This window comes from Dipteris shenzhenensis, chromosome 29 (assembly GCF_047967505.1).
Source record: "Dipteris shenzhenensis isolate YYH24624 ecotype China chromosome 29, Dip_SZ_1.0, whole genome shotgun sequence".
Classification (NCBI taxonomy): domain Eukaryota; kingdom Viridiplantae; phylum Streptophyta; class Polypodiopsida; order Gleicheniales; family Dipteridaceae; genus Dipteris; species Dipteris shenzhenensis.
This window is the reverse complement of record NC_141624.1, coordinates 6,029,815-6,041,324: the sequence shown is the minus strand read 5'-3', so window position 1 is coordinate 6,041,324 and position 11,510 is coordinate 6,029,815. Positions and strand designations below refer to the sequence as shown.

At 46.1% G+C, this 11,510-nt stretch overlaps 1 pseudogene; it reads left to right on the top strand.

The window, feature by feature from the left end:
* The first annotated feature begins 3,664 nt into the window (after nucleotides 1–3,664).
* On the top strand, nucleotides 3,665–4,179 carry LOC147882352 (uncharacterized; annotated as a pseudogene).
* Nucleotides 4,180–11,510: the final 7,331 nt, after the last annotated feature.

The following is an 11,510-nucleotide window of genomic DNA, read 5'->3' as shown; positions in this document are numbered from 1 at the left end:
TTCACACATCTCTTTCTCTCTCTCTCTCTCTCTCTCTCTCTCTCTTCCCAAGGCACCATTAATTGCTGTTGTATGGACTATACTGACAGCATTAATAGATGTATGGATGGTATTAATGACTGTACGGATTTCGATAGCTGGCTATGCGGATACATTTATTGCTGGACGGACCCTTTTTCTACTGTATGGACTTCATGAGCTGCTGGTACAGCTGTTTTCACGCTTCCCAAAGCCTCTTTCGCTGCTGTTTGGATCTCTCCCTTGCTGCACGGGCTGATTGGCACGCACTTCGAGGCCTTCTGGAGGTGGATTAGCCCTTTTTCTCCTGTTTATAGCCTCTGCACCCGTGAGACTTGCTCTTCTTTCTGTTCTCAACTCCCATAATCTTTATTTCTCATATTTCTCTCTTTTACCTTGGCTGGAAGTCATTTCTACACCACTGGGGGCCTGGTTAGAGGATAACATACTTGGGAAGTTTTCAGCCAGGGATGCAAAATTTTCAGCAACAAATGATGGGGGGTATGCAGGCTGGAAATCCCAATATGATGTATGCCAACATAGAGATGCATATACCTAGATGAATTCAGGAACATTCCCAAACTCATCCTCTAAAACACAACATAGTGCAGTTTCAATCTCACAATAGTCACTCATAAGATTGAAAACCATAAACTCCATCACGCATGACAGGGACTACCTACTATGACATCCCCACTGACGTCATCAGCGCCCAACAGTGGGTGTAGACCATAGTATAAAAATATGCTCTCACACATACAAATCCACACACCCACGCGTACTTGAGCATCCTTTTATACAAAGTCTTCGTACTGAGTTTCGTCGGCACTCCGGAGGTGAAGGGCAAACTCAGCCATGACGAAGGCTAGCACTAAAGGAGAAGGCTAATCAAAAAGTAGTCCAAAATCTCTTCATTCAAGCTACAACTGCTTGTGAAGTCCTAAACGATTTCATTTTAGTCTCTCCCAAACGAGCATCTAAGTCTAGCTAATAGGGCAAAATAGAAAGAGGAAGATCCCCCCTTCCAAGCACAGTAAGAAAAAGGCAGAAAAGAAGGATGATTAGAGGGGTAAGAAGCCCAAACCACTGCTGGTCTTATGCCAAATGTGACTGGAGCCATACAGGATGTGGATGCCATGGAGGTATGCAGAGCATGGGGCAATCCGTGACCAAACAGTTTTGTTTTTCTTTGATCCAGGGGCACGAGCCAATTTCATATCCCTAGAACTCGCTGGAAAATTGGGCTTAAAGGTCGAGGAGATGGGGCCATTATGTGATGCTGATATGGCTTGCCTAGGGCACAGTGAGTCAATCACTCTGATAATTAGGAAGCTCCGCATGCACAAAAGTTTTATATTATGCCCCTGAATGGATTCGAGGGTATACCTTGGCACCACAGGGTGGGTGCACTATTGAATGCCAGAAATAGAACGCTGACCTTGACTCACCGGGGGAAAACCCATGTTTTGGATGCTAAACTGAAAGGGGAATCTGTTCCAATTGTATCGGCTTCGGCCATTTCAAATGTAATGAAAAAGCATCCTTCTACGTAGTTGGTTTTTGCAATTGGAAAAAAACCAAAAGAAAGCTCTAATTTTTCTAAGCTGGAAAGAGAGGACAGATTTCCTTTTCAGTTTCACAAATGCTTTTTAGACTCCCTACCATAGGAATTACCTCCAGAACGCCCCAAGTACCATGCCATAGATGTAATTCCAGGTAGCAGCCCGCCAAATAAGCCTCCATACAGGGTTAGTGCAGCACAACTAAAGGAGATCGTGAACCAAATCTCCTAGAAAAGGGGCTGATTCAGCCCAGCTCTTCTCCCTATTGTTCCCCGGTGTTGGTTGTGCAAAAGAAAGAAGGATCGTGGAAGATGTGCATAAGATAACCATCAAGAACAGATTCCCTATATCCAAGATTGATGATATCTTGGATAGGTTAGAGCGGTCTGTAATGATCAGCCAGATAGATTTGAAGAGTGCTACCATCAGATCAAGATACGGCCTGAGGATGTGCATAGGACAGCTTTCAAGACCAAATTTGGCTTGTATGAATTTCTTGTGATGCCTTTTGGGTTGACAAATACACCTGCTACCTTCAATTGGATGATGGACAGAATCTTCAGAAAGCACAAAGCCTTTGTCGGTACATTCTTTCATGACATCATAGTGTTCTCTAAGAACGAGGCTGAGCATAAAGAGCGCTTGGCAATTGTTTTTGCAGAGCTCAAAAAACATAAGTTGCTGATTAATGACAAAAAGAGTGAATTTATCATCATGAGATCCATTTTTTGAGGCACATAATATCCAAAGATGGAGTTAGGATGGATCCTGCCAAAGTGGAAGCGGTAAGGAATTGGCCACCGTTGAAGAATATTCATGAAGTACGAAGCTTCCTTGGCTTGTGCTTGTACTACAGGCGATTCATCCGCTACTTTGCTGAGATAGCATCACCCCTTCATGCCCTACACAAGAAAGGACTGTCTTTCAAGTGGGATACTAAAGAAATTGCAGCCTTTGAAGAGCTTAAGGAAAAGCTATGCTCCAATCCTGTCATTATCTTGCCAGATCTATGCAAGCCCTTTGTTGTCCGATGTGATGCATGTGGGAACAGCATAGGAGGAATGCTAATGCAGGACCGTAGAGTGGTTGCATATGAGAGCAGGGTGCTCAGTGATGCTAAAATGAATCTCGAGATCTATAAGAAAGAGATGGCCGCTGTCATTAATGCTCTTTCTACTTGGAAACATTACCTGTTAGGTGCTGATTTTTATGTGCAGACAGAACATCAATCCTTGAGGTAATTTCTCACTCAGAGAGAGCTGCCACAGATGCCCTTTCCACTAAGTCAAGGCCCGATGCTGTATCAAAGAAACCGCAAGTTGCAGCTGTCACCATTGCATACCACAATGAACTTGATGCCATGAAGGATCAGTATGCCAATGATGATGATTTTGCAAGGATTTATGATCAGCTGGCTGAGGGCCAAAGACATGAGCACTATATGCTTGAGGATGGTTTTCTGATGATGCATGGGGCAGCATGGCAGACTTTGTATCACAAAGCAATTTAGGCCAAAGGTTTTTATGGAAAGTCATGCCCCATCATAAGGACATAGAGGCATTGAAGCCACAGTCAAAGACGCAGGATGCCTCAATCCAATGCCAGTGATCGAGAGACCCCTGTATGACCAGCCTTTTCTAGAGAGGTCTCTTTGAGAACATAGACACTATGCAGAATTTTTCATACTCTTTCCACCTACAGTCAGATGGACAGTCAGAAGAGGCAAATTCTACTACCCTGGATCTTCTAAAATGCTATGTTTCAGACCAGCAAACAAAATGGGAACAATCTTTGTCGTTGGTTGAGTTTGCCTACAACAATACAGTGCATTCTTCCACAGGGAAAGCACCCTTTGAAATTTGGGTAGGCAGAAGAAAGGTACCTCCAATATTACATACAAAAGAGAAGATCTTTGAAGCAGATCGGTATGTGGAAAGTTTGGATGCAGACTATAAGAAGGTGAACGAAGCCATCCAAAAAAGCCAGGAGAAGCATAAACGGGCAGCAGATCGCCCCCGACATGAGTTGGTCTTGAAGAAGGTGATTGGGTGCTGCTGCATTTTCAGAAAGCAAGACTTAAGCGAATGAAAGGCAAGGATAAGGTCTACACCAAACTGAAAATGCCGTACTATGGACCCTTTCAAGTCTTGCAGAAGATAAACGATGTAGCTTACAAGCTGAAGCTACCACAGCATTGGACAATTCACAACGCTTTCATGTGAGTTTGTTGAAACCTTTCAAGGGAGATGTGCCTGAAGAGATGCTTGATGAGAAACAGCCTGAAGTGGAGGAGCTGGATGAGATCTTGGTTCCAAAACAGATCCTGGCACACCGTGAAAGGAAAGTCAAAGGTAGAGTTTCCACAAGATATCTAGTTAAGTTTCAGAACCATTCAGCACTGGATGCCAAGTGGATGGAAGAAGGTGAATTGGCAAATTCACCTAGGGTATTGCAGCTCTACCTAGAAGCATTTCAGCTTGAACCGACTGCAATTGAGGCTCATTCAGGCTCAGCAGAGCACCAGTTTGGAGCATTGCCTGATGCTCAAGAGGGGGGTAGCACGTCCACCCCTTCAAGACAGACAGGCTCACATATCTAGAGGTCGCTTTGTGACACTGCAGGTCTCACCCGAGATATTGATTGATGACAGTATTTCTACCACGGGATCTCTACAATGAGTGCAATACGCGCTCCACACAGGTGATGCATTGATGTATGGATGGAATCGCGTGCTCTCCTAGACCATATCATCATTGCTGGTTGTATCTTACAGATCATGTTTTATCTGGTATGGGCTATTCATGCCTCTTTCATTGCTGTTTATTTGTTGTATATGTTAGCAGCAAACTAGGTAGTTTGTTGTTTCAAGAGGAGGGTATGTCACGGGGACATGAATTTGGGAGCAGTGACTACCTTTGTCTTGGTGGACTCGCCTAGGGGAAGTGATACTCCCCAAAAGTCCCTAGGAGTGCATCCAATGCCTAGGTGCAACCACTAGCCTCAAGTGTTAGGCTAAGGCTAGAAAAGAGGGGTCTAAATGTTGGGCCCAAGGGAAACCAATGTGTCATTGATAAGGTGAGTTAGAGTTTTTAAGTGTCATTGGTTGTAGGGGTTAGGACTTTAATGAAAGGGGGAAGGGGCGGGGGGGGGAGAGTGCCACGTGGCAATTTCCCATGCACCCTTCTCTCCAACTCTCCCTAAACCCAATGTTTAGGCCAATTCCCTCATTTTGCATGGAATTTCCCCACCTCTCTCTCTCTCTCTCTCTCTCTCTCTCTCTCTACTCAAATCTGTGGTACGAAGAGAGAAACATGCACGTCACATGTGGATATGAGTACAGCTACTAGATGCCCGACCGATCTTCATTGCAGTATGCTATTTCCCTCCACACACATCATCATATGCCCATGATGTCACTACAGAGGGACACAATCCTTATGAGACGATACAAGATAATATCATAGAGTTCTCCAGACAGGGAGACACCCTCCTTCTGGGGGATTTCAATGCAAGGACGAGGGATAGGCAAGTGGGCTTACTTGACTTCACATATGAGAGAGACCCCCACACGATGCCAGAGTTAGATGCAGCAGAGCTTGGGATTCGGAGACTTTCTGCAGATACTTCACATGTGACAGCATGCAGGCGACACTTGCTTGAGCTGGCACCTGTTCACGACCTCTACAATGGCCTTCAGAGATGGCCATCATTTAGCGGATTCACATGCTTCCCACATGGAGGCGGGACTAGCACAGTGGAATACCTACTGGGTCCATTGGCTTTTGTCTCACGGATACATAACCTCACTATACACCCCCCCACTCGGAGCCGACCACTCATATCTGGCCTTCGATGTTCTTGCTATTACGCCAGTCACAGGGAGAGTTCCTACTGCAGCCCGTACCCAAATCCACTTTGACCGTGCCCTTGATCCAATGTACGTGTGTCACTTAGCCAGAGAGCCTCCGGCCCTATTGGAGGGTGATTTAGACCTCACCCACACTTCAACCACCCTTGTCACAGTCATACAGGATTCTACCACGAGATCCTTTCCTACGACCCGATCTTCACGGTACGAGATGGGAAGATGCCTCAAAACCCCTGGTTTGATGATGAGTGCAGAGAGATGCGAGCCCACCTCACACGAGAGCGAGCCTTGGGTCAGTTGACGTCACATGAGGCACACAGGATCTTTCAACCGTTGACACACCGCAAGAGACGAGCCTTCCTCACACACGGGATGGATAAGATCATCAGATCATTTCGTGGGGGAGACCCGGCCAATAGATGGGGACTTCTTTCGGAGGGGAAGCCACCCATCCCCATCATTGATCCAAGAGTGTGGCACACTTATGCATGCTCCCTATATGATGTCCCGAGGCAGACACCGCCAAACATGTCCTCTACGCCCAGGCCCACTACCTATCATCTATTCACTGCGAAGAATCTGCGGGCTGCACTTCGCCGGCTCCACAACCGGAAAGCACAGGATCATGAGGGCCTTCAGACAAAGCACTTCGCACATGGGCAGGAGGTTCTAGCACTGATTCTTGCACATATGTTTAACCTTGCAATTTGTCACAGCTTTCCACCAGCATGGAGCACCACCACTATCGTACCGACACACAAAGCAGGAGACCTCATGGACATTGGGAACTATCGCACCTTCATGATTGGCCACACATTGGCCAAGATCTATAAATCGGTACTCGAAAGGGAGATCAGCAGTCATACAGAGACACGGGGGTAGCGAGCACTAGGGTAGGCAAGATTCAGGAAGCAGCACTTTACTCTAGGCCACATTTTCACTCTAAGGGCTATCATTGAGGAGGCGAGGTTCAAACATTAGAAATTCTACACATGTCTCGTAGACTTTCGTAAGGCTTTCGACACTATCCCACGATCCCGCATGACCAAGAGACTACAGGAGATGCAAATTCCAGAGACGCTGATCTAGGGTGTGATGAGCCTATATGAGTCAATCAGAGGTAGGGTCAGTGCTCTAGGCAGTCTATCGGATTGGGTCAAGAGCACCATTGGGGTGAAGCAGGGCTGTCCTCTCTCACCGACTCTCTTTGGACTCTACATCAATGAGATCACATCTTTCATAGATTGCCTAGGGGCCAAGGGTTCATTACTAGGTGATCTCCTCATACAGATATTGTTATATGCTGATGATATAGTCCTTATATCCTCTTCGGCGGAGGGGCTGCAGAAAGATCTAGAGGCATTAGAGGTGTTTTGCAGAGAGAGAGACCTGGCGATCAACCTTGGGAAAACTAAGGTTATGATCTTGAACACCTCACGAGCAATGATTCGCCCCGACTTAGTTTCACCTATTGTGGCGAGCAAGTGGAGATAGTGCAGTCGTACACATATTTGGGAGCAGTCCCATCTTCACGATGACCCATGCAACACAAGCACAGCTCACACCAGTGCATAGTGCTTTGTCTAGACTAGAGCGACAGTGCTTCCAGGCGCACTTCCAGGATCCACCGACAAAGCGCTGTTTTTGACACATTGGTGCACCCGACTGCCATGTATGCAACACCCTTCTGAGGATGCGATCTTCTGAGTACAGACTGGAGGAGCTTCGAGCAGCTACAGTTGACGATGGGGTCCAGGATGATCCGATGTAAGCCCTTAGTCCCACATGAGATAGTATAGGCAGAGTTCGCCATGACACCTCTCCAGGTTGATGCCATGTTTCAAACAGTGACTTTCATCCACAGAGTCTGGGACTTACCACACTGTCATCCACAGAGTCTCGGACTTACTCCACTGGAGACTTCCGAGGTTGGCCCTAGAGTCATCCAGCCGACCAGCAGAGAGCGGGGCAGACAAATGGTATGCACGCATATCCACTTGGTTTGCCAGGCACGGTATCCAGATGGACAGGCTTCCCCCCTTTCAGTACAACATGGATGCGCCTCCTAAGTCGATCCCGTGAGATGAGATCAACCGTATCATACGGTTAGACCTCCTCCAACTTCATACATCCCGGACTTGGGGGAAGGACCAGGAGCTCCCCACCAAGACCTAGTTTTATCGCGACCACTTCTTGGGTTATCAAAGGAGGGATTCATCATCAGACCCCAATATCTCGAGGACAGAGGAGTCTCCCATGCACTGAGGATTGCAATTGGTCAGATGCGGGTTTCGTCCCATTAGCTGAGGATCGAGGTAGGGAGAGCAGCAGGTATACCCAGAGAGCAACAGGTTTGCACGCTATGTACGCTAGGGGTGGTTGAGACAGAGGAGCATTTTCTTTGCGTTTGCCCAACCTACTATGAGATCCTGGGGCGCTACCACTGTCTCTACCGAGAGGGGAGGGGCTTCGGCCCTTTGTCACGACTTATCCATTTCCATGACCAGGTCTGTATCGCGCTTTATCCGATGGAGATGCGTCGGCACAAGGAGACACTTCTGCGACAGATCAGAGAGCAGCAGGGGATGGCCAGACCACCAGAAGATATAGAGGATGACTGGGCACAGCTACACGTCACAGACCTCTATACATTTGAGGCAGCCTTAGGACGCAGTGGAATGGAGGGGGAGGAGCTAGCCGACATGAGAGCAGTCTGGATGAGCAACCGGCACAGTACCACCGAGAGAGGGACGCAGAGACCACATGCACGACAGAGTCCCCAGAGTACACTCTATTGAGGTTCGACCTATCACAGCTTTCCTCAAGGGGGACCCACAAAGACGAGGGTCACTCTGGACATAGCTCAGAGAGTCAAGAGAGCGAGGAGACCACGTCTCCCGCTGCAGCGTGAGACAGCTCGACAAACAAATATACGAGACATCTTCGTAGCCCACCAAGGAGCCATCACTGTACCAAGCTTCGGTTTTTTATTCTGTTCTGAGTCCCAGTGCCGAGATTGACTTGTTTTTCAGTTTGTTCTTGATATTGGATAGATTGATCTGGCCCACTATGCAGTTGCAGTTGACTATTTCTATTCATGATTATGACTTTGTTAGCATAGATTAGTACTCAGCAAGGGTCCTAGCATGCCCTTTGCTTCAGCCCACTGAGGCTTGTTGTCATGACCTGCGGCAATGGACCGAATCACAAGAATTCCTTCTCAGCCTCTTCACGGTGGAAACTAGAGCACAATACCTTCGTGCTACAGTGTGAACAGACCTGGCAGTGCCCCCGGGTGGCACACCTCTCGTGTCTCCCCAAATGACTTCACAAGATGATTCCAACCACAGAGTCACAACAAATGTTTACCCCCACAACAACTTGAGAGCAATTACAGCATTCAATAGCAAGCATGACTTCCCAATTCCAAATCTCTATCTCAAGCAAGTTCTGATGCAAGGATATGACCCCTCTCCTAAGCCTAACTTCAACGAAGTTCCCCTTGAGGTACAAAATGAGGAACTTGTGTTTTGTATCCTTCAAGCATAGTGCTTTCCTTTGGTGGCAAATCTGCTTGAGGTTGGCAAAGGTGTTACTACGACAGACATATTTGAGCAATTCATTCGCAAGCACTTGGTGCTTGCTAATGCGGACTTCCAAATCGTACTTGGCTGCAATAGTTGGCTCTCTATCTACCTACGTTTCCCAATTTACCATGTTGGTACTTGAGATTGATGCCTTGACTGATGAACCAGGGTCTTGGAGGGAGCATGTTGATCTCTTTCCCAAGAGATAGTGCTACAAGAACGCTTTAAAATCCAGGCTCATGCCACACTAGGAACTATTGTTTCTTGTATCACACTAAGCACCATATTCTGTCCTAGTTTAGTCCTTACTTAGGTGTTCAATCTTGAAATGCCGACATCACCAAACCATTTTGCAGCCATCATACTAACCATTTATGAGGAACAAAGCTCTTAGTGGGCTTTCTCGTGGTCTCGACGTATAAAAGAATGAATGTTGTGCAACAACGGTATGGAGACACGTTGAGCTTTGGTTGGCTGTCCATATCATGTACAAGTAGCTACAATCAATCTGATATAGCGAATGACTCCACACATCACGTCTGAAAGATGCCATCAAAAAACTGTGAAATGGCAAAGCCAAGGAACATAAAGGCCTTAAGGCATAAATCTTGTCTCATGTTTGGCAAATACTTGCTCCAATTCTCACCAAGCTTGTTAATTAGGGTTTCTATTAAGGGCTTTTAATTTCCTAAACCATCAGCACCATTAACCCAATCCACACCTCAAGAGATTCCACAGATGCAATTAATTATTGGGACCATCATGATAGGCCACGTAATGGCCACAATGGAGAATCAGCACTAGAAATGCAAATTGTTGAGCATGGTGAGCAAGCAAGCATGGGTGCAGCTGGTGTCACAAGCTTTATATCGGATCACTCTAGATCACATTTTCACAATCAGATCTCTCATCAAGGAGACCAAATGCCGAAAATAGAGAGTATACTACTACTCTATAGACTCTGGACGACTTTGACTCCTTACCATGGGCCCATCACACTCTCGGGCATTGCACATGATGTCATTTAGACACTTATGGCCTTGTGCAAAAGCCATAGGCAAAGCATGCACCACACAAGACGTTTTTTAAGTGTGGTGTGAAGCATCCCCTTTAGGCTCTACATTGATGAGTAGGCCTCTTTAGTAGACACTCTATGACAAAAGGGATCATGCCTTGCACAAACTCTGATCTTGCTTTATGTATATGATGTAGTGCTGATTTGGAACACAATAGAGGCCTGACAAATATTACAAGCATTTTGGGACACTTGGAACACGAAGGTCAACCTTGGCACAACCAAGGTTATGATCTTCAACACTAACAAGGTTCAACCTTCAACAAGATTCATTCAGGTCCTGCTGCTATTGTACTGTTGCCAAGCACTGTCATAAGTGTTCGGCCTAAATTTTCAAATATACCACTAGACCTCTGAGCAGAGACTGGAGAAGCATGCTGAACTTGTCCCCACCTGCTATCTGAACTCTATCATCACTTGCAAGAAGCGATTCACGTAGCAATTGATAGACTCCATGTCCCCCTATGTCAGCTTTGAAAAACTGACATGAAGACAGTCCATGTACTGTGGTGGCAAACATCGGACTTGAAGGTCCTTGATGAACTCCTCCCAATCATATCTGGCTATGTACAGATCTATGTTGTTGTATTTTGTGAGCCCCTGGTGACCAAATGGCAAATCATCTTAAAGCAACAAAAGCAACTCATACATCTAATGGGGCGGTCATTAAGCTAGCAAGACAGACAGCAGGGTGGTATAGGCGAGGACAAGGCAGAAATGGAATCAATCTCATCATGCACACAAAGGAGCGCCTGAAAAGTCAACTATGAGTTCAGATTTCATTTTAAAAAAATTAAGCCAGGAACAGAAGAGGGAAAATCCCTCGAGGTCTCATCCTACCTTCAGCTGTCTGAGGTTCTTCGTCAGCTAATAGAGTTCGACCTTATACACACTCTTGGATTTTGAATTCTTGACAAAGAGAAGACGACTTGGACAGCTCATAGTTAAAATGGATTTTCCTGTGTTACGCATACCTCTTCCCTTTTAAGTTGCATGTGCTCCATCCATGCATTGCCTGCATATCTTCCTTTTGGTCAATAAGTTCTTCAATCATCACCAGTAGGCAACGGTCAATGATGTCACAGAGGTACGAAGTGCACATCAGGCACTGCATGCCCGATCAGCATGGTGTAAAACCAAGCAATAACACCACATAAGAGGACAGTGTCCTGGGTAAATTGCTGCTCAAGAACGTTTAGAAGATGGTCTACTCAAAGAAAAAACAAGGAGAAAAGCAATAGATGTATTGAAAGCAGACTATGTGCAGGTAGGAAACTCATATGTAATTTTATTTATGTGATTCGGGTGAGGATCCAAAATTGAATATTACGGAGGACAGCAAAGGAGCATATAGAAATAGTCTGGAAATGCAGCGAAAATATGTGAAGTACTTCAAGTAT